The sequence below is a fragment of the Schistocerca serialis genome, chromosome 3, assembly GCF_023864345.2.
Source record: "Schistocerca serialis cubense isolate TAMUIC-IGC-003099 chromosome 3, iqSchSeri2.2, whole genome shotgun sequence".
Taxonomy (NCBI): domain Eukaryota; kingdom Metazoa; phylum Arthropoda; class Insecta; order Orthoptera; family Acrididae; genus Schistocerca; species Schistocerca serialis.
This window is the reverse complement of record NC_064640.1, coordinates 361,753,357-361,780,483: the sequence shown is the minus strand read 5'-3', so window position 1 is coordinate 361,780,483 and position 27,127 is coordinate 361,753,357. Positions and strand designations below refer to the sequence as shown.

Here is a 27,127-nt window from a genome sequence, read left to right as displayed (position 1 = left end):
AGTCCGTTCACTGCACATACGGTTCACGTCCACGCTGTCGCGGCATGCTACCAGTGTTAAAGACTGCGATGGAGCTCCGTATGCCACGGCAAACTGGCTGACACTGACGGCAGCGGTGCACAAATGCTGCGCAGCTAGCGCCATTCGACGGCCAACACCACGGTTCCTGGTGTGTCCGCTGTGCCGTGCGTGTGATCATTGCTTGTACAGGCCTCTCGCAATGTCCGGAGCAAGTATGGTGGGTCTGACACACCGGTGTCAATGTGTTCTTTTTTCCATTTCCAGGAGTGTATATATATATATTACTACTGGCCATTAAAATTACTACACCAAGAAGAAATGCAGATGATAAAAGGGTATTCATTGGACAGATATATTATACTAGAACTGACATGTGATTACATTTTCATGCAATTTGGGTGCATAGATCCTGACAAATTAGTACCCAGAACAACCATCACTGGCCGTAATAACGGCCTTGATACACCTGGGCATTGAGTCAAACAGAGCTTGGATGGCATGTAAAGGTACAGCTGCCCATGCAGCTACAACACGATACCACAATTCATCAAGAGTAGTGGCTGGCGTATTGTGGCGAGCCAGTTGCTCGGCTACCATTGACCAGGCGTTTCCAATTGGTGAGAGATCTGGAGAATGTGCTGGCCAGGGCAGCAGTCGAACATTTTCTGTATCCACAAAGGCTCGTACAGGACCTGCAACATGCGGTCGCGCATTATTCTGCTGAAATGTAGGGTTTCGCAGGGATCGAATGAAGGGCAGAGCCACGGGTCGTAACACATCTGAAATGTAACGTCCACTGTTCAAAGTGCCGTCAATGCGAACCAGAGGTGACCGAGACGTGTAACCAATGGCACCCCATACCATCACGCCGGGTGAGACCCTAGTATGGCGATGAGGAATACACGCTTCCAATGTGCGTTCACCGCGATGTCGTCAAACACGGATGCGACCATCATGATGCTGTAAACAGAACCGGGATTCATCCGAAAAAATGAAGTTTTGCCATTCGTGCACCTAGGTTCGTCGTTGAGTACACCATCGCAGGCGCTCCTGTCTGTGATGCAGCGTCAAGGGTAACCGCAGCCATGGTCTGCGAGCTGATAGTCCATGCTGCTGCAAACGTCGTCGAACTGTTCGTGCAGATGGTTTTTGTCTTGCAAACGTCCCCGTCTGTTGACTCAGGGATCGAGAAGTGGCTGCACGATCCGTTACAGCCACAAGGATAAGATGCCTGTCGTCTCGACTGCTAATGATACGGGGCTGCTGGGATCCAGCACGGCTTTCCGTATTACCCTTCTGAACCCACTGATACCATATTCTGCTAACAGTCATTGGATCTAGACCAACGCGAGCAGCAATGTCACGATACGATAAACCGCAATCGCAATAGGCTACAATCCGACCTTTATCAAAGTCGGAAACGTGATGGTACGCATTTCTCCTCCATACACGAGGCATCACAACAACGTTTCACCAGGCAACGCCAGTCAACAACTGTTTGTGTATGAGAAATCGGTTGGAAACTTTGCTCATGTCAGCACGTTTTAGGTGTCGCCACCGGTGCCAACCTTGTGTGAATGCTCTGAAAAGCTTATCATTTGCATATCACAGTATCTTCTTCCTGTCGGTTAAATTTCGCGTCTGTAGCACGTCATCTTCGTGGTGTAGCAATTTTAATGGCCAGTAGTGTATTATATCAACAAATCCGATATGGCGTATCTTTCCACCAGTGAGGCATATCTGTATTGTTCGATTCAATGTTTGCATCACAAAAATATAGGTTATAATTATGTTACATTGCTGCTAGTAGACATTTTCCTCACTTTTTCTTAGACAGTTGTTACCTGTTACTCCATCAAAGTAATTTATCTGTGCAGCATTGTTAATTTCATTTTGATACTACATCGTGCTAATCACATTCAGCCAGTCAGTCTTAATGTGGATTTCCGACAACGACTCTCATCATATGACAGACTCGGTAAACAACATTCCTAATCAGACTGTTGAATCTAGATCACTTATTTATGACAGGGTCTGAATTCTTAAACCCTATGGAAAATACTAACACAATGTGCTTATTGTAAATAAATGTCGTGTGACTAGGGCCTCCCGTCGTGTAGACCATTCGCAGCGTCCAAGTCTTTCGATTTGACGCCACTTCGGCGACTTGCGCGTGGATGAGGATGAAATGATGATGATCAGAAGAAAACAACAACCAGTCCCTGAGTGGAGAAAATCTCCGGCCCAGCCAGGAATCGAACCTGGGCCCTTAAGATTGACATTATGTCGTGCTGACCACTCAGCTACCAAGGGCGGACAATGTGCTTATTACAAATACGTTATTTAAATATAAATGTATGAAGTAGCGAGATGACAATTTACTTACAGGACCACAGGCCCATTCATCATAGCAGATTACTCCTAGATTTATTTCTGGGCAAAACGAGGACAAAGCTGTTGGCGTTTGTTCCACGATCACCGGACCTCAACCTGATGGAGAATAAGTGGGTGGAGGTAGCGAAGTCATTGCCATTCGGACCTACAAATGCAAGCGAACTTTAGACGAATATAGAAAACGTATGGTGGGAAGTAAATCACCACATTACCGTTAGTGGAATCAATGCATCGATGCCTTCGAGAAATGTTATGTATTGATGGTGGGTGGGTTGGTTACTAAAAGTATACTCGTACACAAAACCCATTTGGACAAACATCCGAAAATCAGTCAAGCTTTGTTTTGTCGCAACTCTTTAGCAAACAAGTCCATTTATTTTCAGTCTTCTCCTCACAATTCATGCAATCCAAGGTAGCTGAAATATCTCACCCACTCGACGCCAGTAGTGGAACAATGCGAGCGTCACCCCACTCTCCATTGTTGTCAGATGTATCAAAGATAGAATTGGCAACAGCGCATGACATCATTCGAGATGGCCCATTCTGGTGGGAAGATAGGTCAATTGGGCTACCTCCACTAACCTAAGTCATCTGTCCACCACTTCTTAATAGGGATTGGTGGGAAGTTTGAATTTTGGTGGTAAAAAAAGGTCATTTGAGGTATCTCTACTGTTGTTGTTGTTGTTGTTGTTGTTGTTGTGGTCTTCAGTCCTGAAACTGGTTTGATGCAGCTCTCCATGCTACTCTATCCTGTGCAAGCTTCTTCATCTCCCAGAACCTACTGCAACCTACATCCTTCTGAATCTGCTTAGTGTATTCATCTCTTGGTCTCCCTCTACGATTTTTACCCTCCACACTGCCCTCCAGTATTAAACTGGTGATCCCTTGGTGCCTCAGAATATGTCCTACCAACCGATCCCTTCTTCTAGTCAAGTTCTGCCACAAACTTCTCTTCTCCCCAATTCTGTTCAATACTTCCTCATTAGTTATGAGATCTACCCATCTGATCTTCAGTATTCTTCTGTAGCATCACATTTCGAAAGCTTCTATTCTCTTCTTGTCTAAACTATTTATCGTCCATGTTTCACTGCCACACATGGCTACTCTCCACACAAATACTTTCAGAAACAACTTCCTGACACTGAAATCTTTCCTTGCCATTACCAGTCTACATTTTATATCCTCTCTACTTCGACCATCATCAGTTATTTTGCTCCCCAAATAGCAAAACTCCTTTACTACTCTAAGTGTCTCATTTGCTAATCTAATTCCCTCAGCATTGCCCGACTTGATTCGACTACATTCCATTATCCTCGTTTTGCTTTTGCTGATGTTCATCTTATATCCTCCTTTCAAGACACTGTCCATTCCATTCAACTGCTCTTCCAAGTCCTTTGCTGTCTCTGACATAATTACAATGCCATCGGCGAACCTCAAAGTTTTTATTTCTTCTCCATGGATTTTAATACCTACTCCGAATTTGTCTTTTGTTTCCTTTACTGCTTGCTCAATATACAGATTGAATAACATCGGGGAGAGGCTACAACCCTGTCTCACTCCCTTCCCAACCGCTGCTTCCCTTTTGTGTCCCTTGACTCTCATAACTGCCATCTGGTTTCTGTACAAATTGTAAATAGCCTTTCGCTCCCTGTATTTTACCCCTGCCACCTTTAGAATTTGAAGGAGAATATCTCTACTAACCTAAGAAAATGGCAGGAAGATAGGTCACTTGGGCAGCCTCCACTAACATAAGTCACCCAACCGCCACCTCTTCCTAGGGATTGGCGGGAAAATAACTCAGCCTCTCCTCGGCTGCTAGAGAGAGGAAGGAGTGTACTTTATTTATTTTGGAACAATTTATTTAGGGATGGACGTTGAAAGATAGTATATTTATCACAGTGATACAGAACACACGCTCTGACATGCTTGGGGACATGCCACACAGCCTACAGACCTCCAAGCCACTAGTAAATAATGCAATAAATTTATGTCCAGAGAGCCAAACAACCCGTAAATCGTCAAAATAATAATCCGCCTAAAAGACTCTTCAAACATGCTTGCTAATCGTCAACTGTCGAAATTATGCACCAGTCTTTATTTAAACAATTTGAGGCACTACCACCATCCAGTGTGTCCGCAATGAGGTCCAGATCTAACTGATCTAGAACACAGTACCGCCAGCAGAGGACGCTGTCGTCCATTCCGTGACATAACCAACCAACCAAAGATGACTGTCTGAAAGGGAAAATGACTCAGCCTGCGCTGAGCTGCTGGAAAGAAGAAGGAGTGTACTGTATTTATTTTGGAACAATGTATTTAGTGATGGATTTGAGATAATATATTTATCACAGTGATACAAAACACGCTCCGACATGCTCGGGGTCATGCCACAGAGCCCACAGACTTGTAAACTACTCCTAAATAACGCTCTGAAGACACGAAAACATCTCCTAAATTACCAAAATAATTTCAGTACAGACATGCAAACACCTCCTAAATAATGCAGTACACTGATGTGCAGACACGTAATCAACTCGTAAACTGTCCAAATAACACATAGCACAACCTACAGACCTGCTCACAAAATAATGCGACAGACATGCAAACAATGTACACAGGTACTGCTCGCCGTTCCCTGTCCACTAGGTCGCACAGGAAGCTACGGCAGATGTTACCAGAAGTCAAGATGCGCAGGCACCCCCCACGAAGTGACGCACAGTTGCCATTAGGGCCCTGCAACTATGAGGTGGCAACATTCCTTCCATACTTCTTATCTGAGAAATTAGTCTCCGAATACGTGTTCACCCAGGTTCTGTTGCTGACGCGACTGGATGGGAGTGAAAACCTATTTGCAGAGTGCACACACTCCAAGGGCATGCGCCAGTCATCCCTCTCTCTCCACTGCCGATGGCATGTGAAAGTTCTTCAAGTGTTCTACCGATGTCACATGTCTACCTAAATCGGCGCCAAGTCATCCTTTGAACCGGGTGCACTTGTGTTTACCGTCGGTCGCGATGATGCATAGCTGCGGTGTGGGTCCATTAGGAGAACCGTTCGCCATTGTTTTCAGCAGATGATACTTTCAGCGGTAAAAATATTTTGCACAGATAGCTAAATTGCACTGATAGTTAAACCCACAAAAGTTGTCTACAGATCATCAAATACATACAAGACTCACAAAATATTGGAAGACAGGAACATATTTACCAGTGTAACTACAATTAAATATTACGATTGCTGCTACAGTCTGACACCGATCGATATACAGGTAATGTCTCCTTTTGATGAATGTGGTTCTGGAACGAATCTCAGTATCTATAGCAGACATAACATTCCACGTAGAAAATCTCACTCATACCCTCACAGTCATCGATGAGCTGAATCTATACATTCCTCATGATAGGACACATTTACCTTGTCTGGTCATGCCACAACATTAGCCACAGTAAGTTGCTGCATCCTGACAAGATTTCTCAAACAAGTGTTATGAAGGACAAGCGTCTAGCACTATGCGTCATAATGAGTACCACACCCGTAGATGTAATGCTTGGAAAGACAACAACGACGCGGGTTATTGTACTGTAATCATCATCACTATCGATAGAACAACAAAGAAAATGCGAATTCGTTCTTCCTCAAGGTCCTAACATGGCACCCCATCCATCACATGTCACCCTTCCTGCTTTCAACATACACAAACATTCTCACCGCTTTGTAGAGACAGCACAAAGGATGTCTTGTGAATGAATGGGGGATTATGATTGGCACTTATCGAAGTTACCCGCCGAATTACTGATGCCGACAGTGTGGAAGCACCGTTCGCTATTTTTTTTCTTTCTGCAGACGAGACTTTCAGCGGCAAAAAACTATTTTACACTGATCGCCATAGTGCACCTGCTAAACATTGCAAAGAGCCCTACATATTGTCAGATACAGAAATACTCTTATTCAGTTACACTTCTCTCCCACTGAGGACAGGAGCTTGAATATTACAGCATGACACCGATCTCCTACACAGCAGTATATCACTGTGTCCCGTGTCGAACCAGTAAACATACTATTCGTGTCTTGCGCCATACAAAATCAGCCCCCTTACATCATTCGTACATAGACCACAAAGACATACAGAACCGTATCTACCCCTCGCAGCACTAGATATTTCCGTATGAGGTCGGAGGTATCCTCTCCTGATGGGTGACCAGCGTGCCCTCAGCAGACCGAAGTCACTCTCAGAACTGTTCTACAAATTCGGGCTCATTCCCCCTTGGCACGGATGCATTACTGTTTCTGGTCTGGACCTACTTGTTTGCTTGCTTTTCTACATCCATCACCAGACTTTGGGATTACAAGAACACAGGTATTTTCGCATGGTTTGCCATAATATTATACAATTTTCGCGCTACTTCTCGATATCAAGCACACAGAAGCATCCTACCAATCGCTCGCGCAACATAATTCCAAAGATATAGACTAGAAATTATTTCTCTACAAACCCCAAACTTTAGCGAGGTGGACTATGCTCTAGACCACAGACTAACTAGAAACTTATCCCGTCTCTGAATATCTTTACTTGAGAACTCGAAACAAATAGAGGAGAATGATATTTCCACTCGCAAATACAGATGTTGGTGATGTAACAGATTCCAAATAATCCCTATAATTCAGAAAGTCAACTAAGATGTTTCTCATGTCTAGAGAACCGGCAAATGTGTCTTCCACCTGCTAGACACACACACGACAATTGATCTTTTCTCAACTAAATAAAGGAGTCAAATGCAAAGAACCAGTCAACTGAACAATTTACATGGGAAGGAATAATAGCCTATCGCAAACACATGTCCATATTAAATCTTGTCAAATTTCCACTAGATCAAATGGTTGAAATGGCTCTGGGTGCTATGGGACTTAACTGCTGTGGTCATCAGTCGTCTATAACTTAGAACTACTCTAACCTAACTAACATAAGGACATCACACACATCCATGCCCGAGGCAGTATTCGAAACTGCTGCCGTTGCGGTCGCGCGGTTCCAGACCGTAGCGCCTAGAACCGCTCGGCCACTCTAGCCGGCTGCACTTGATCAGGAAATCTGCCCAACACATACTAAGTATGAGTTCGCTATTCAACTGTCTAGAGAACAACTCCGTTAAGTCAACTGCATTCCTGCACTGCAACAGTTCACTCCATTCAGACGGTTTCTACCGTTAACGGGAAATGTGAATCATTCCCGTCACCAGCTCTGCATGCCAAGCACGCACAGGTAGAATCGTCCTAGGAAACCAGTCACATGTATGTTTTATCATTTTACTTACAACTAAATGTTACGGTTGCGGTCTCAGTTGCACGACATTCGACAATAAGCGAAGTATTGGAAATACACCCTGCTGACGACTGTGGCTCTGTAAATAAAAATATCTGCACCATTTTTATGACTTAACATACTCTTCCCTTTGCTGTCACAGTACTGCATGTCATATCCATACCTTCCTTGCGACTGGACATAGTCATTTCCTTTGCAAATGTCGGAACACAAACACATACTCTATAAGACTGATGCTCAAGGCAAACCTATCATGCCATTGCAGCATTGCTCGGTGTTGAAGTTACTGTAAAATTGCTAAAATTGTTTGCTCTATCAACTGTGATGCTTCTTATTAGAGTACATTGGTGGTGTCTTTTCCACCCCATCTGTCCACTGGTACACTGTTGGTTACCACATAATGACTGACTCACATCGCCTGTTTGAGTTGGAGAAAGAGTTTTGGTGGAGGGAAAACACCTTCTGGGGATGAATAGCACCGAAAAAGCGATAATGTACATGACTGCAATGTGAGGAATCAGTCGAAATGTAGCGCAGAGACATCAGCTATTCAGTCACTGTGACTGATGAGTTTAAATGCAGAGGTCGTCAATCACTTTCGCCAGCAGTTTGGAAACTCTCCACAACGCCGCTAAACTCTTACAGTTTCCTTATGCTGTAACAGTCTTTTATTTAAAATCATCCACTTTGTGGGGCGTGTTATGGTAGCCACAGTGACAATATGATTTACAACATGCGACGTCTAGTTTTCTGCGAGAGGCAATGAATCAGAATGTGTTAAAGTCAGTTTAGTACCTGACACGGACCTCGAAGTCGTGGTGCAAAAACAAAATGTATGGCAGCGTACACAACGTGTTACGGCAGGAACAAAAAAAAAACAATGTTACAAACAACGACACAGGGTCACAGGGAGAGTCTCTTGAGACTTACAGTATAGTCTGTGGAAGTGGAATACGATCATCCTCCTACAGTACAGGTGATGAAACTGTAAACTGATCTGTGAAGTGGATCAATACCTGCATATTTAATAATACATGCAGTACTGGGACAGCAAAGGGAAGAGTATGTCAAGTCATAAGAATGGTGCAGATATTTTTATTTCCAGAGCCACAGTCGTCAGCAGGGTGTATTTCCAATACTTCGCTCATTGTCTGATGTCGTTCAACTGAGACCGCAACCGTAACATTTAGTTGTAAGTAAAATGATAAAACATACATGTGACCAGTTTCCTAGGACGATTCTACCTGTGCGTGCTTGGCATGCAGAGCTGGTGACGGGAATGATTCACGTTTCCCGTTAACGGTAGAAACTGTCTGAATGGAGTGGCCTGTTGCAGTGCAGGAATTAGCTGCCTTAACCGTATTGTTCTCTAGACAGTTGAATAGCGAACTCATGCTTACAAGGGAACCTCCCTATCGCACCCCCCTCAGATTTAGTTATAAGTTGGCACAGTGGATAGGCCTTGACAAACTGAACACAGATCAATTGAGAAAACAGGAAGAAATTGTGTGGAACTGTGAAAAAATAAGCAAAATATACAAACTGAGTAGTCCACGGGCCATATAGGTAACATCATAGACAAAACAAGGTGAGGAGCGCCGTGGTCCCGTGGTAGCGTGAGCAGCTGCAGAATGAGAGGTCTTTGGTTCAAGTCTTCCCTCGAGTGAAAATTTTACTTGCTTTTTTTTTGCATATTATTATCTGTCCGTTCGTTCATTGACGTCTCTGTTCACTGTAATAAGTTTAGTGTCTGTGTTTTGCGACCGCATCGCAAAACTGTGCGATTAGTAGGCGAAAGGACGTGCCTCTCCAATGGGATCCGAAAACATTTGATCGCAAGGCCATAGGTCAACCGATTCCTCCACAGGAAAACACATCTTATATATTCTATACGACACTGGTGACGGCATGTGCGTCACATGACAGGAATATGTTGTGGACCCACCTAACTTGTACACTTCGCGAATGGGTAAAAAGATTCTTCTACTTTGCCCGATTTAGGTTTTCTTGTGGATGTGATAATCACTCCCAAAAAAGTGATGAAAACATAAGAGTTTGTCACATAAACTGAAAATAAAAAATTAAATTTTTGACTCGATGGAAGATTTGAAACAATGACCTTTCCTTCCGCAGCTGCTTACGTTACCACGAGACCGCGGTGCTGCGGCGTTCCCAGTGTACATGACGTTGCCTATCTTCCCATGAACTACTCAGTTTGTATATTTTGCTTATTTTTTCACAGTCCCACACAACTTCTTCCTGTTTTCTCAATTGATCTGTGTTCAGTTTTTCAAGGCCTATCCACTGTGCCAACTTACAACTAAATCTGAGGGGGGTGCGACGGGGAGGTTCCCTTGTTAGTATGTGTTGGGCAGATTTCCTGATCAAGTGGAAATTTTACAAGATTTAATACGGACATGTGTTTGCGATAGGCTATTATTCCCTCCCATGTAAATTGTTCAGTTGACTGGTTCTTTGCATTTGACTCCTTTATTTAGTTGAGAGAAGATCAATTGTCGTGTGTGCGTCTAGCAGGTGGAAGACACATTTGCCGGTTCTCTAGACATGAGAAACACCTTAGTTGACTTTCTGAATTATAGGGATTATTTGGAATCTGTTACATCACCAAAATCTGTATTTGCGAGTGGAAATATCATTTTCCTCTATTTGTTTCGAGCTCTCAAGTAAAGATGGTTCCAAATGATTGGAAAAGAGCACAGGTAGTCCCAGTCTTCAAGAAGGGTCGTCGAGCAGATGCGCAAAACTATAGACCTATATCTCTGACGTCGGTCTGTTGTAGAATTCTAGAACATGTTTTTTGCTCGAGTATCATGTCGTTTTTGGAAACCCAGAATCTACTATGTAGGAATCAACATGGATTCCGGAAACAGCGATCGTGTGAGACCAAACTCGCTTTATTTGTTCATGAGACCCAGAAAATATTAGATACAGGCTCCCAGGTAGATGCTATTTTTCTTGACTTCCGGAAGGCGTTCGATACAGTTCCGCACTGTCGCCAGATAAACAAAGTAAGAGCCTACGGAATATCAGACCAGCTGTGTGGCTGGATTGAAGAGTTTTTAGCAAACAGAACACAGCATGTTGTTATCAATGGAGAGACGTCTACAGACGTTAAAATAACCTCTGGCGTGCCACAGGGGAGTGTTATGGGACCATTGCTTTTCACAATATATATAAATGACCTAGTAGATAGTGTCGGAAGTCCCATGCGGCTTTTCGCGGATCATGCTGTAGTATACAGAGAAGTTGCAGCATTAGAAAATTGTAGCGAAATGCAGGAAGATATGCAGCGGATAGGCACTTGGTGCAGGGAGTGGCAACTGACCCTTAACATAGACAAATGTAATGTATTGAGAATACATAGAAAGAAGGATCCTTTATTGTATGATTATATGATAGCGGAACAAACACTGATAGCAGTTACTTCTGTAAAATATCTGGGAGTATGCTTGCGGAACGATTTGAAGAGGAATGATCATATCAAATTAATTGTTGGTAATGCGGGTACCAGGTTGAGATTCATTTTGAGAGTCCTTAGAAAATGTAGTCCATCAACAAAGGAGGTGGCTTACAAAACACTCGTTCGACCTATACTTGAGTATTGCTCATCAGTGTGGGATCCATACCAGATCGGGTTGACGGAGGAGATAGAGAAGATCCAAAGAAGAGCGGCGCGTTTCGTCACAGGGTTATTTGGTAACCGTGATAGCGTTACGGAGATGTTTAACAAACTCAAGTGGCAGACTCTGCAAGAGAGGCGCTCTGCATCGCGGTGTAGCTTGCTCGCCAGGTTTCGAGAGGGTTCGTTTCTAGATGAGGTATCGAATATATTGCTTCCCCCTACTTATACCTCCCGAGGAGATCACGAATGTAAAATTAGAGAGATTCGAGCGTGCACGGAGGCTTTCAGACAGTCGTTCTTCCCGCGAACCATACGCGATTGGAACAGGAAAGGGAGGTAATGACAGTGGCACGTAAAGTGCCCTACGCCACACACCGTTGGGTGGCTTGCGGAGTATAAACGTAGATGTAGATGTAGAGACAGGATAAGTTTCTAGTCAGTGGTCTAGAGCATAGTCCAACTCGCTAAAGTTTGGGAATTGTAGAGAAATAATTTCTAGTCTATATCTTCAGAATTATGTTGCGCGAGCGATTGGTAGGATGCTTCTGTGTGCTTGATATCGAGAAGTAGCGCGAAAATTGTATAATATTATGGCAAACCATGCGAAAATACGTGTGTTTCTGTAATCCCAGAGTCTGGAGATGGATGTAGAAAAGCGAGCAAACAAGTAGGTCCAGACCAGAAACAGTAATGCGTCAGTGCCAAGGGGGAATGAGCCCGAATTTGTAGAACAGTTCTGAGAGTGACTTCGGTCTGCTGAGGGCACGCTGGTTACCCATCGGGAGTGGATGACCTCTGACCTCACAGGGAAACATCTAGTGCTGCGAGGGGTAGATACGGTTCTGTATGTCTTTGTGGTATATGTACGAATGATATAAGGGGGCTGATTTTGTATGGCACAAGATGCGAATAGTATGTTTACTGGTTCGACACGGTACGCAGTGATATACTGCTGTGTAGGAGATCGGTGTCATGCTGTAATATTCAAGCTCCTGTCCTCAGTGGGAGAGAAGTGTAACTGAATAAGAGTATTTCTGTATCTGACAATATGTAGGGCACTTTGCAATGTTTAGTTGTCGGTGCACTATGGCGATCAGTGTAAAATAGTTTTTTGCCACTGAAAATCTCGTCTGCAGAAAGGAAAAAAAAGTCAGATGTTACTTTGACACCGGCGACATCAGTAATTCGGCGGGTAAATTCCATGAGGGTCAGTCATAATCCCCCATTCATTCACAAGATATCCTTTGCGCTGTGATATAGGAGTCTGTAAATAGTGGTGAGAACGCTTGTGAATGGTTCAAATGGCTCTGAGCACTATGAGACTCAACATATGAGGTCATAAGCCCCCTAGAACTTAGAACTATTTAAACCTAACTAACCTAAGGACATCACTCACATCCATGCCTGAGGCAGGATCCGAACCTGTGACCGTAGTGGTCATGCAGTTCCAGACTGAATCACCTAGAACTGCTTGGCCACACCTTCCGGCGTTTGTGTATGTTAAAAGCAGGAAGGGTAACACATGATTGATGGGTTGCCACGTTAGGACCGCAAGGAAGAACGAATTCGCATTTTCCTTGTTTCTATCGATAGTGGTGGTGATTACAATACAGTGATGTCTTTCCAAGTATTACATCTTCAGGCGTGGTATTCGTTATCACATTGTGCCGGACACCTGTCCTTCATAACACTTGTTTGAGAGAATCTTGGCAGGATGCAGCACCTTCCAGAAGCGCTGATTCGAAGACTTTGGCATACAGTTTCCTAAGACTGAGGAAAATCGAGACATATAGCTAGTGTGAGTGTAGGCATACCACAATTTTGTCAGTCACTGTACAGATATAAAAGACAAGTACACTGTTTGTGTAAAACGCGTATACATTGCAGTGTAAAGTTACTGTGGCTTGTGTTATGGCATGACCAGATAATATGAGTGTATGTCCTATCATGTGGGACCTACAGATTCAGCACATCAATAACTGCGAGGGTATGAGAGAGAGTTTTTACGTGGAAAATTATGTGCACTGTAGATAGTGAGATTCGTTCCAGAACCACAGCCATCAAGAAGAGACATAACTTGTACGTCTATCAGTGTCAGACTGTAGCAGCAATCGTAATATTTAGTTGTAGTTACACTGGTAAATATGTTCCTGACTTCTAATATTCTAGTGAGTCTTCAGTGTATTTGATGATCTGTAGACAACTTTTGTGGATTTAACTGTCAGTGCAATTTAGCAATCTGTGCAAAATAATTTTACCGCTGAAAATCTCATCTGCTGAAAACAATGGCGAACGGTTCTCACAATGGACCCGCACCGCAGTTATGCATCACCGCGCTAGTGACGTTAAACACAGGCGCACACGGTACAGAGGATGACTTGGCGCTTATTTAGATACACATGTGACGTCAGTATTGTAGGCGCCCCGGTGGTCCCAATGGCCTATGGTGGACTGGAGACCGAGCGGTGACCTCTCCAGTTGTCAGGATGCTAGGAAATGACTGTGGACGCGTCAGAAACGCCAAAGAAACATTATTAATTCATGACAACTTTATTCCTGCCGATTACAATGTGGCTTGGTGATATCAACGACCTTCCCCGAGTCCTCGCTGCCTCGTAGCGATGACACCAGCTCTGGGCCGTTTAACTGCAAGTGCCTTGTTGCTATCAAAGCTGGCGTATTTAAAGGAAGCACGAGCGACGTCCTGACGTCATGCTCGTTTGTAATGAACGCATTCGTTCCACTTATACTGCTGATTCATCTGTCGTACTCGCCCCTTAGGTGTTCTTGCGACAGAGTTACGTGTTGTTACGGCAGATTCACGCAAAGTTGTGAAATGCAATACAGCTGACGCTATACCTCTGTCTTGCACTCTACGAAAGTCTCCGTCTAACACAAACCCGCGTGCTAAGCAATTTTCTCTCGCCTGTTGCGTGTAACCAGGCCATTGTCCCTGCATGACGACACATTCCCATATATGTGCAACCTTCCTGCCTCTGGATCTCGGCACAGGCAACGAAACTTTGACCATATTCCACGTTTCCAACTCTTTACTATTCCGCAACACTACAGTATAACATTCGAAGAACTTTCTCATGCCGTCGGCAGCGGAGTGAGAGTCATGGCTCGCACATGTCCTTGGAGTGTCTGCGCTCTGCAAATAGGTCTTTGTTCCCATCCAGTCGCATCTGCAACAGTGCCTAGATGAACACGTATTTTGAGAGGAATTTCTCAGGTACCAAGTATGCAAGGGATGTCGCTGCTTCATGTTTGTGGGACCCAAACGGGCAGCTGCACATCACTTCACGTGGGGTGCCAGTGCATCCCAACTTCTGGGAACGTGTGCGGTATCTTCCTGTGAGACCCAGTGGACAGAGGGCGGCGGGCGGTGCCTGCGTATGTTGTTACTTTGTGAGCAGGTCTGTAGGCTCTGCTATGCATTATTTGGACAGTTTACGAGTTGATTTCGTGTCCGCACATCAGTGTACTGCATTATTTAGGAGTAGTTTGCATGTCTGTACTGAAATTATTTCGGTAATTTAGGAGTTGTTTGCATCTCTCCAGAGTATTATTTCGGAGTAGTTTATAAATCTGTGGGCTCTGCGTCATGACCCCGAGCATGTCGGAGCATGTTTTTTATCACTGTGATAAATATACTATCTCAAATCCATCACTAAATAAATTGTTCCAAAATAAATAAAGTACACTCCTTCTTCTCTCCAGCAGCTCAGCGCAGGCTGAGTCATTTTCCCTTTCAGACAGTCATCTTTGGTTGGTTGGTTATGTCACGGAATGGACGACAGCGTCCTCTGCTGGTGGTACTGTGTTCTAGGTCAGTTGGATCTGGACCTCATGGCGGACACACTGGATGGCGGTAGTGCCTCAAATTGTTTAAATAAAGACTGGTGCATAATTTCGACAGTTGACGATTAGCAAGCATGTTTGAAGAGTCTTTTAGGCGGATTATTATTTTGACGATTTACGAGTTGTTTCACTCTCTGGACATAAATTTATTGCATTATTTACTAGTGGCTTGGAGGTCTGTAGGCCGTGTGGCATGTCCCCAAGCATGTCAGAGCGTGTGTTCCGTATCACTGTGATAAATATACTATCTTTCAACGTCCATCCCTAAATAAATTGTTCCAAAATAAATAAAGTACACTCCTTCCTCTCTCCAGCAGCCGAGGAGAGGCTGAGTTATTTTCCCGCCAATCCCTAGGAAGAGGTGGCGGTTGGGTGACTTAGGTTAGTGGAGGCTGCCCAAGTGACCTATCTTCCTGCCATTTTCTTAGGTTACTAGAGATACTCTCCTTCAAATTCTAAAGGTGGCAGGGGTAAAATACAGGGAGCTGAATCTTTACCCAACCCATGTCCTGCATATTACATTAAATAAGATGTATTAACACCATAATATCGTTAGGAGAGACAGTGCGCTCTTGTTGTTGCGGCTCACGACAAGTGCAGCAATTAGCAGTGCCCAATGCTGCTGCAATTTGTTTATGTTGGCTGAGCGTTGACAGTGCAGCAAACGCTTTGCGATAAACAGAAAGAAATCACCTTAACTCTGACTGGAGTGAGCAGATAAAAAATGGTTCAAATGGATCTGAGCACTATGGGACTTAACATCTGAGGCCATCAGTCCCCTTGAACTTAGAAACACTTAGAACTAACTAACCCAAGGACATCATACACATCAATGCCTGAGGCAGGATTCGAACCTGCGACCGTAGCGGTCGCGTGGTTCCAGATTGAAGCGCCTAGAACTGCTCGGCCACGCTTACCGGAAGTGAGCGGATATCACTGCCTACATGTTCTAATAGTAACCAACGTGAAACTCTACTCACAGGTGCCATGGAGCAATTAGAACGGGTATCATGTCATTAGTCATCAGAATATTAACCAGTGATGAAACGTCCACTCTATTTGAATCCCAAGAAAATAGGAATATTCACATGAAGTAATGTGAAGTAATATCGAAATTTATCCAACACACAAAAATTAACTGCAAGAGCTTCCATGCACTCCTTGCACCCAGTAGTAGCACACAAGTAGTATGAAGTGAAAATATAAACAGTAGGGTCCTGATGCATGACACCAGATTCTTGCCGTAGGCCATATCGGAAACGCAAAAAGCAGAGACCTCTCCATTCTTTTGTCCAACAGTCTGTTTCCTTTCATGCATTTCTACCACTCTCAAAAAATGGTTCAAATGGCTCTGAGCACTATGGGACTTAACATCTTAGGTCATCAGTCCTCTAGAACTTAGAGCTTCTTAAACATAACTAACCTAAGGACATCACACACATCCATGCCCGGGGCAGGATTCGAACCTGCGACAGTAGCAGTCCCGCGGTTCCGGACTGCAGCGCCTAGAACCGCACGGCCACCGCGGCCGGCCTACCACTCTCAGATTCTTATTTAAGGACTTGTGGGCATCAAGTTCTTCAGCAGAATGAGCCATATGTTATTGTGCTAATCACAGTGTGAAAAAAATGCAACAAGGACGAGTTCCCCTTGAGCAGTGAAGATGTTTGCACATGTCTGTATTCAGCAATGACTGCCAGCTGCCAAAACACTTTACAGAATTCATGTGGTGGGCAACACAACTGTGAGTGCACTTCAGACTTCACTCAGTAAGTAGTCACGAGACGGACGGAAACGTCAAATTAACGTCGCTTTCCTAGTCATATTCAGTCCAAAATGAGGTATTATTAAGGTAGTTGAGTGTTCTAGCAATTACACTTTGATAATTCCCATATGAGTATTCCGATAGCCAAAAGAACCCGTTATTGAGAAACCATCAGGAACTACTTTAATATCAAACTGCAAGAATTCGAGACAATACGTGGACTCTTCCCTTCGCTAGGTAATCTCTTACTGGATTCTTTCTGTCCTAGGCGTAATGCAAATAGAACTTCACATTCACGAGGCACTTTCCATTATTCTTGACAAACATCACCAACTTGTAATCACTGTGAGTAACAACTGTGTGATGATAATGGTACAGGTTTTCAGTTCATGTGGTGGTGTTATGCTGTCAGACTGGTTACAGTAATGTAATGGTGGCGCACATAATACAGCGCTGACTAACTGAGTAGAGATAGAGTGGTGGCGTCGTCGCTTCTCTTTATTTGGCGTCCTCTTGCGTAATCTGATATAACGAACATAGTACTCCATTCACGAACTGCTAATGATACAGTATGACTACAGAGATCATTGTTCAGATGTTACACTAATTCTGCAGTGATAGCTTGACAAATATTACCGTCAGCTATGCAGCTGAAATGACTCACTACCCAGGTACTCTATGCTGCACTTGGTTAAGTAATCAGCTCTCTGCAAACCTGCTTGTACTGTTCGTAAATACTTGTATACTGACCATTCGTTATTTCACAAACTATGCGCTACAATCTGATTCGCATGTATGTGACAAGGGTTAGCGCCATCACAAAGCAATGACTAAGGAATGGATGCTGTTGGAGTACCATTACATTGATGGCAAGACAAATGTTCGCAAAACACCTGTATTGCCTCAGAAAACAATTGCATACAGCTGGGTTCCACGCATTTTCGTTTCGTTTGTCGGTCCTTATAGGACCCCGTTGTCGACACTTCCTTGAAAATGAGCTTCTAGCATTATTTGGCTACAAGGATGCGTATGTTCGTCCAGTGCAATTGGGGCTCCTGCACATTCTAGTCGTCAGATGAAACAGCATCCAAACCTAACATTTCCTGGATAATGGATCAGTAGATATGGGCACTTTTCTTGGCACCCAAGGTCCCCAGAACTTATCCATTTGGATTTTTGCCAATGGGGATGGTTGAAAGGCTAAGTCTACAAAAGTAAGCCCAAGGGCCAATTTGATCGTTCAGATTGTGAGTAGTGCTGCCCTCATAAAAGAACAGAAAGACGATCTCAGAAGAGCTAGCTGTGGTGTTATCAAGAGAAGTCAAAAGCGCATTGTAGTTGCTGGGGGAATTTTTGACAGTCAACTTTGAACGCCCTCACTTGCCTTTGCTTTGAGTCTGTTAGGGTTACGTACTAACATCTGTACCACTGTACTCAATAAAAGGTGAACACATTTATATGGAATTTTTTATGCAATTCGTCTATACTACCATCTACTAGAATATCTAATATTCCTCCTGAAACACCCAGTATATGCATATATGTGTGGTGCCTGTTCTTTCAGACATGTTCAAAAGAAAAGAAACCCCAAATCTGGGTTAGAACCTGGTCAGGCACAAACTTTCATCTGCCCCTGTAGCTGGTTTTTTAACGCCCTGTGACAGCCTAGACAGCTGTCCTTCGATATTTAATTGATTAACAAGGCTGAATGTTTCGATTCGTAGTATCTGTGTTATTCGGAAAATGTTTGGCAACTCAGCGATAGTGACGGACTGGAGTTGCATTAACCTACTTATTTCACTAGATATAGTTGTAATTTTCTGAACAATTCAAGTTTAATAAGTGACACCGATTTGGAAAATTTACGTTCACGAGATGATTACTTCGTGCGTTAATTACAGTGTCTGTTATCATAAGACTCATTGACAGATAATGAGGATATTCCGGCCCTTGCTACCCACATCTTTGAGACGAGATATGATCTCTTGACCGGCACGCGCTAGAGCCATCTATCGGTAGGTCCGGTAGTTGAGCATCCCTCATTTCGCTAGCTTTAGACGCCTGTACTCACAGAAGACACCAGCTGCTATCCTTCCTGGCAGTAAAACTGAAACTTGGCAACAATGCAGATATGTTTGGCAAGTGGCAACTCTGTACAGGCGTCTAAAGCTAGCGAAATGAGGGATGCTCAACTACCGGACCTACCGATAGATGGCTCTACCAGCTGATTACTGTCGTCTGTATTGCCCGCCATATTTGAATTTGCCAAGAAGTTTCTCTCGGTCTGTACGGTGTATAAGGAATTAAGGATTATCGAAATGGTGATTTCTTGTTCCGCTTGCAATTGTACGAAGCGATGGAGTAAGGAAAGTGACTTACCATTTCACAGGTAATAGGACTACCGATACAATACGCCAACAATGCGTTTGCTAATTCGATGTTTTTGAACAGGTTTCCTCTAAAGCACCCAGAGCTGCTAAAGAAGTGGATTACTTCCGTGAAGCGGAAAGATTTTAAACCTATGTCTTGCAGTTTTCTTTGCGGAAACATTTTCCGACAAGATGATTACGTAGTGAGCCCTGGAACGTGGAAGAAACGTCTCAGACCCGAAGCAGTGCTATCAATTTTTTACTTTCCGACACATTTGATGCCACCAAACAAACAGCCACGACGACATGTTAGGATTTTGAGTGACAACGATACTTCTCCATTTGAGGTAGCTAATTAATTTCCTTGTTATGTGTGTGGTTTTGACTTTTGTGAATTTATTTCGTACGGACACAAATGGGTTGCATAGGTCTAAGCAATGTTGTAATACAGTTCCACATTTTTGTTTTTAGCGTTCTGTCCTGGAATCCGTGTTTGATTTGCCCTCTGCAGAAGCTACTGATTGCGTGGAGAATGTTGTCAATGAGAATTCTTCCGTGGAAAGCACGTCCCATTTATCCGATGCAGAAGCTACGAATTGTGTCGAAATCGTTAGTATAAGGATGTTTTCACACCCCCAAAGTTTTCTTATAATATTTTTTCATCAAGCCGTGAGTTATTTCAATCATATATAACGAAATTATTTCTTTATTTCAGAGTGCAGTTGGTTCTCAAGTAATTGATTGTGGTATACAGTCGAAAGTAGAAATGGAAGACAAGGCGACCGAAACTTGCAATTTTTTCTCAGACATTGAGCACGAATTAAAATGTAAACTGAAGTGTGTCCGTGAAAAACTTTCGAGGAAGAGAGAAGAAAGTGTTTTCCATGGATGACATCATAAGTTCATTGAAGGAGAAGGGGCATCTTCCTGAGAAGTTACATAACTTCCTCAATCATCAGAAAGGAACACAAGTGGAATTAGTGTGCAATTTAGTGGACAACTCTCTCTCGTCAAAGGGTAATAGATACACAACAAATGTGAAAATGTTTGCGATGACTGTGTACTTTTATTCACCAGCAGCATATGAATACCTGCAAAAATTAATGCCTCTGACTCATAAATCATTGATTTCCAAAAGGGGGGCAAGTGTCGACTGTGAAACTGGCTTCTTAAAAGATGTTTTTAATTACGTTAAATCGAACCCAATTGTAAAGGACCAGTTCAGCGATTCATGTCTAATTGTAGACAATATGGCACTCAGGAAGCAAGTAGTTTGGGACCAAGGAACTAAGCAATACACAGGTTTTTTAGAGTTTGGTGGGGAAGTGCCTCAGTCAAAAGAAGTAATAGAGGCATCTGAGGCTCTGGTTTTCATGCTTGTCTCTATTAAAGGCAAATTTATATGCCCGATCGCATATTTCTTTATCAATGGTGTACAGGCAAATAATCAGGCCACACTGATAAAATCCGCTTTGGAGAGGCTGCATAGTTCTGGCATTAGGGTTTGGTGTGTTACATGTGATGGCTGCAAGGTAAATATAAGCACTTTACGTACACTTGGCTGTACTTTAAATTTTTCCAAGGGTGATTTTAAGAGCTACAATGTTTATTGTATCTTGGACATGTCATATGATTAAGTTTGCCAGAAATGCTCTAGCAGAAGTATCTGCTAGAGTCTCCAACTGGCATTATTAGATGGCATTTTGTTGAGCAATTGAACAAGGTACAACATCTCCAACTGGCATTATTAGATGGCATTTCGTTGAGCAGTTGAACAACGTACAACAAGAAGAAGGTATGACATTTGCCAAAAAACTATCAGGACAACGTATAAGTTATGTAAATAGAAAAATGAATGTTTCATTAGCTCCACAGACTGAGTTCTAGTGTGGCAGATAGTATAGAGTGTTTGAGGAGGGTTGGTGATCCAAATATTAAAGGAAGTGAAGCAACAGTAGAATTTTTGTATAATATTTATAGGATTTTTGATATTCTGAACTCCAGAAATCCATTAGGTAAAGGGTATAAGAGCCCCCTGAGACTTGATAACAAATCTTATTGGCTTGGTATTTAAAAAAAAAAATTAAATTAAAAAAAAAATGGTTCAAATGGCTCTGAGCACTATGGAACTTAACATCTATGGTCATCAGTCCCCTAGAACTTAGAACTACTTAAACCTAACTAACCTAAGGACATCACACAACACCCAGTCAACACGTTGGTATTTTCAGACACACTGAAAATTATATCAAAAGCTTAAAAATCATTGGTGTTCCATTGCTGCTCCATGCAAGAAATACTTTTGCTTTTGGGATAATTTTCAATGTGCAATCAGTAAGGCACATAGCTCTGACAAGTATGCTTCGTGTTGAATCTCCTTTGAAGTATTTGCTAACATATAAACTGTCACAAGACCACATAGAGCTTTTTTCCCCTGCATTCGGTCCAGATGTGGTTGGAACAACAATCCAAATGCATACCAGCTCAAATGTGCCATGAGAAAGTTGCTCTTGGGTAACAGTGTCACTGCCATGAATGGGAATTGCTCAAATTTTAATGTGTGTTGTTTGCCACCTGTTTATGATTTTCATGCAAGAAAGCATGTAGTAGAAAGTGCTGCAGAAAATGAAGTAGAGGAGTGGTGTGCACTTCACATACTGAAGCCACCAGTAGTTAAATCTGCATTAGAATGTGATTCTCTCTATGCTTTTCCCAATATGGCCAATAAAAATGCATTTGTAAATTTTGTTAAATGGGGAAAACTGGTTAAAACAAGTGACTGCGTGTACTCTGTTGTAGAATACTCAGAAACTGTTTCAGATGTTTGTGACTGCTGGGGATATGTGACAGAAACATATACAGGCCAAGATTTTGCATTGTGTTAAAAATAAATTTGTAGATTTCCTGCTCTTGGTCATGATTACCGTTATGAAATTAGGATTGAGGACTTACATCAGACTCAACTTGTTTGTAAGATTGCATCCCTATACTCCTGCATATGCTTAAAAACATGTGGAAAAAAAGCCTGCTGAGAAAATTTTAAACAACAAATCAAGTATAAGGCAGAAGTTAAATAAACTCATATTGTTTAATCATGTATAGTGCTCAAATTGGAAAAATTATGTAATGGGACATTCCATGCAGATGGGTGTGACATTTTGACAGCTTTTTTAAAACTATTTTGTCCATAGATTTGTTGTTGTGTAATGATGAACTTCAAAAGATGAATCACATTGAAGTAAAATCAAGTCTTTACATCCTGTGTAGATATTGTAACAAAATTATAATTGTTTATTATACAAGCTTATTTTAAGATGTTTGGTGTTACAAAATATGCACTTGCATTAAAAACAGGTGATTTTTGTGAAATTAATGAAAAAAATGTTCTGAGACTTATTTGACAGATGGCTTTCAGTGTGAGAAAATATGTCCCTCAATAACTATGTTAACTTGAATTTTTCACTTTAAGAAAACAGTTTAATCACAGGATGGGTGTGATCTAATGAAGTATGCAGTGGCCCTATATTTCAAACAGTAATGTTTGTGGATACTCTGCAACATAAGAGCAATAAAATTGTTACTCTGTTAATTCTTCCTATAATGAACACAATGTTCCAGTTGATCATAAGCATTCTTATTACTTTATAACCATTCTAGAATAAGGGGACTTGAGTCAGGCAAAACCTAATTTTCTGAATTTTGTCCTTATTTTGTTAGGATGTCTTTCTATTATATTTTCCTGTGTTAAGGGGGTGGGGGGAGAGAATGCAAATAATCATATAGAATTATCTTTCTAGCACTACAAAGTACAGAATGCAGTGATTACAGGTGCACGTGGAAATCTAGGAAATTTCAGTATTCATGTTACATGCCTAATTTTCATCAACATTTACCTTAATTATACGGTTACACTTTTTGCTGATTTGAACTGTGTACTACATGTTAAAAAGATTTTGTTTGGTCATAGTAATAAAAGCATTTCATTTTGTTGGTTCATATGTCCCATACGGAACTGAAATTATCGAGTTATGACGACAAAGGAAGGAAATAACATTAAGGAATCTTACTTCACAGAAATTATGTAACAATGGTTACACTTTATGCTAGTTAACTTTAACATAAACCATTTAGTTTTCCATTAAGAGTGAAAGCAGTTGCACGAGTCACGTAAAGAACAAAGTTTCCCATAGGGAACTAAAGTATTTTACATTTGAGTTATTGCAGACCCAAAGTATTGTGATCTTCATATTTCTATTTAAAAAAGTTTGTAACTCAAATTCACAGACATTTTGGAATCTGTACATACATGTGTGTAGCAAGGTACTTTTCATGTGCCATGTGGAACCTTTAATTTTCTGGTTTAAATATAATTTATTTCATGAATTACCTTTAATACCAGCACTGTCTGAATGCATTAGTTACCATTTAGAAGAAGAAATATTAGTGTACAGAATAACAAACCTCATGAAAAATGCGAGAGATTGTTCTGTACAAAACTTGGAATGGCTCTTTATCAATAACAGGTAAAAAAGAAGGCTTCTATTAAATGTTCAAAGAAACCAGTCAGTACCTCTTAATTCACCATAGGGGTGATACAGTAATAAAACAATTTCCTTTTTTCAGAATTTCTGCTAAGTATTAAAAGTGTGAAGACGTATTCAATTAGTATTTGCTTTACCAATAACCTGTAGTACAAGCACACGTATAAGCAGATAATTATGGGAGTCAAGAGTTACGTTAAAATTAAAGATACTGACTGTTATTACTTGCTCACAAAGCATTGTAGTTGCTGTACAGTTTATGCTGTATGTGGTGTACCCAATGTGATTCCTGGAGGACATAATATTCTGTTATCCTATGGGAGTGCACTGGTACCACACCTATTGAAAGTACGTTTTGTTGTGGAATAGTTGTATCAGGTGTCTGTACCAGAAAACAAATCTCCACTGTGACACCCTCATGTTCTTGGGATGCTATTAGCTATTATTACAGGAATACTCTTCACATGGAGGAGGAAGCATAGTGAGATTTTCTTTTTCATCATTTCCAACATTGTACACAACTTTCTTGCGCTTTTGTTATCACATTTTTCCCATGATAATCGAAAAGAGAGAGGGGAAAAAAAAAAAAAAATTAAGCAAGCTTTCATAACTGAAAACTCTACTTGCGTCATTTGTTATTTTCAAAATGTTACTCTCTTTCCAAATACTGTCCTATTTCTTCAAACCAATTTTGAATTTCTGATTATTACATATTATTTACTGTACATTGTCCACCAATACTTCTGTTTTTTACCAGATAGTTTGTAATGTGGCACTACCTTTGTGCCACTGGTATTGGCTAGTATACTTTTGCAGATAAGAAAATCGACTGGACTAGATTGTCCTGTCAGTATAGGACAAATTCAGACAATATGGAGCTTTTTTACAATAATTTTGCAATATAATGTCACCCTTGTCTCACACAGATTGTAGCAGCCATTGGGGTGCCTGTCTAGCCAGCTTCTGCAGCTTTCACTTTCAGGTTTGTTTTTTGCTTGGGCCGTATAATGACAACTAGTCATTCCAGTGATTGACACCATGTCAAAGACTGGAACCAAGATTCACAGAAATAGAATTCTATGGTTGTAAGTCAAAGTGTAATTAATTTTGCTCACTGACATGTTTTGAATTCAATTTTAAAATTGTTTGGGTGTCAGACTGGAAAATTACAGTTTTAAGACACGCCAACCTTAAAATTAACAACTAATCGAGGTTATTTTCAACATGGATCAGTCCAATATAATATTATTACTAGACTTAACTTCCAAATGATACAAGTCATGCATTTAAGAGGAGCCTTAACGTTGGGCTTTGTGTTTATCTCATTTAAATGTATTTCTTGTCTCGTATCAAAGACTGAAGCACTGTTAAAAACTGGTGCTTCTACCATATCACTCAGTTTAAATACACCGTGTCATGTACAGGCGTTAATAAAATCATGGCATTTAAATTACTGATCAAAGGGAGAGCCAAATTCGTAAGTGCATGTTGCAACTACAGTGTCAGCATATATGCAGATCGGTAATGCATCACTTCAGATAAAGAAAAATAATGATTTTTTCTGTTTATACGTAAGTAATACTTTAATAGTTCGGTTGTAATTTCTGTTGTCAGTAAAGATACCCCTCAGCAAACGATGTCAACTTTTCTTCAAGAGACGTCTTCACTGTTGTCCACATTTGATTTTCCGAATTATACCAGTAGTTACAAGTTTCGGCAAGTAAGGTAATTTGTTGACCTCCATTGAATCTTAAATAGTGTTTTAAAACGGGCAAATAAGTAAAGCACTCATAAAATAGTAAACAATTTATAGGTCAGCTTGTCAAACTTTCAAAACACACTCGAATTTAGGAATTTCATAGCAGAACTGTCACTGTTTTTTCTCGCTAGATTAGAAACACTTCATTATGTTGATGTGTAGATATCTAGAACATCCAATATAAAATACTTATGAGGGCGCAGAACGAAAAACATTCTCATCCGTGTTTTGACACTTCGCTTTTTTTGCCAAATTCAGATATGCCGGCACGCGCTAGAGCCATCTATCGGTAGGTCCGGTAGTTGAGCATCCCTCATTTCGCTAGCTTTAGACGCCTGTAACTCTGTGATCAACGAGTTACTTCCTTGATGGCACGGAACTATCCTGCTAAATTCACTTGATATTATCGTATGATTTCAATTGAATAATGTGAATGATTTGTCTTGAGATATTATATCAGTATATTAGTTAATACTTTTGGGTCCACGAAAGTCGTTCCACACAGGAAATACAACTACTCACGTCTCTTATGTTGCAATTTATCTGTCATAGTGACTACTGGGGCAATAAGTAAGAAAAGGAAACTGCACCTATTCGCTAGCTCCGTGGTAAAGTGCTTGCCTGTCTGTTGCAAGTCGCTTTTGTTCGTCTATTGAGAGTCGGTGAATGCCAGATTTTTATTCTTTTGTAGCAGAGCTACAAGCAGGCAGATGGAAATACAGTAAGGGAATCGTAAGACAACACTCGAGCAAAATTCTTCTTGCTAATTTTGGTACTCCTTAGTGTCAGAGCAAAAACGTTATGGTACTGCAAAATTCATAATGCCATTTTTGTTTTCTGCCGACATTTTTTGTTGTTGTGAATTCATAATTTTATCTATGAACTGCCACGCTTTTAATACTTGAGTACTATTTACATGAAGTAAATACAGACTTCTCTGAAGTCAAAAAGTTGGTAATATACTACTAATTCGTGTCCAAATAGGCACAATCGTCTTACAGACACTTGATGGCTTATTAAAATAGACTTTCGTCGTGATGTTTCTGCAGTAAGTTGAATTTGATTTCTATTAGTACAGTGAATATTTAAATTGCGTTTTCTATTAGTTTATTGAACACGTCAGTAATCATCAAAGAGAAATTAATCAGCGACAGTATATTCTTTCACAATATCTAAAACCATCTGACAATTCTAAAGTAATTTACAAATTCTATGCCTGTAGAAACCTACTGGTTCAAAGGTTCAAATGGCTCTGAGCACTATGGGACTCAACTGCTGAGGTCATTAGTCCCCTAGAACTTAGAACTAGTTAAACCTAACTAACCTAAGGACATCACAAACATCCATGCCCGAGGCAGGATTCGAACCTGCGACCGTAGCGGTCCTGCGGTTCCAGACTGCAGCGCCTTTAACCGCACGGCCACTTCGGCCGGCTCCTACTGGTCCTAACG

General features: G+C 41.6%; 1 long non-coding RNA gene across 1 annotated transcript; it reads left to right on the top strand.

Annotated features, from left to right (window-relative positions):
- The first annotated feature begins 19,533 nt into the window (after positions 1-19,533).
- Positions 19,534-20,860, top strand: LOC126470169 (uncharacterized). The gene is made up of 3 exons (XR_007586143.1): positions 19,534-19,723; positions 19,848-19,985; positions 20,092-20,860. It is a non-coding gene; the product is annotated as an uncharacterized LOC126470169 (long non-coding RNA).
- Positions 20,861-27,127: the final 6,267 nt, after the last annotated feature.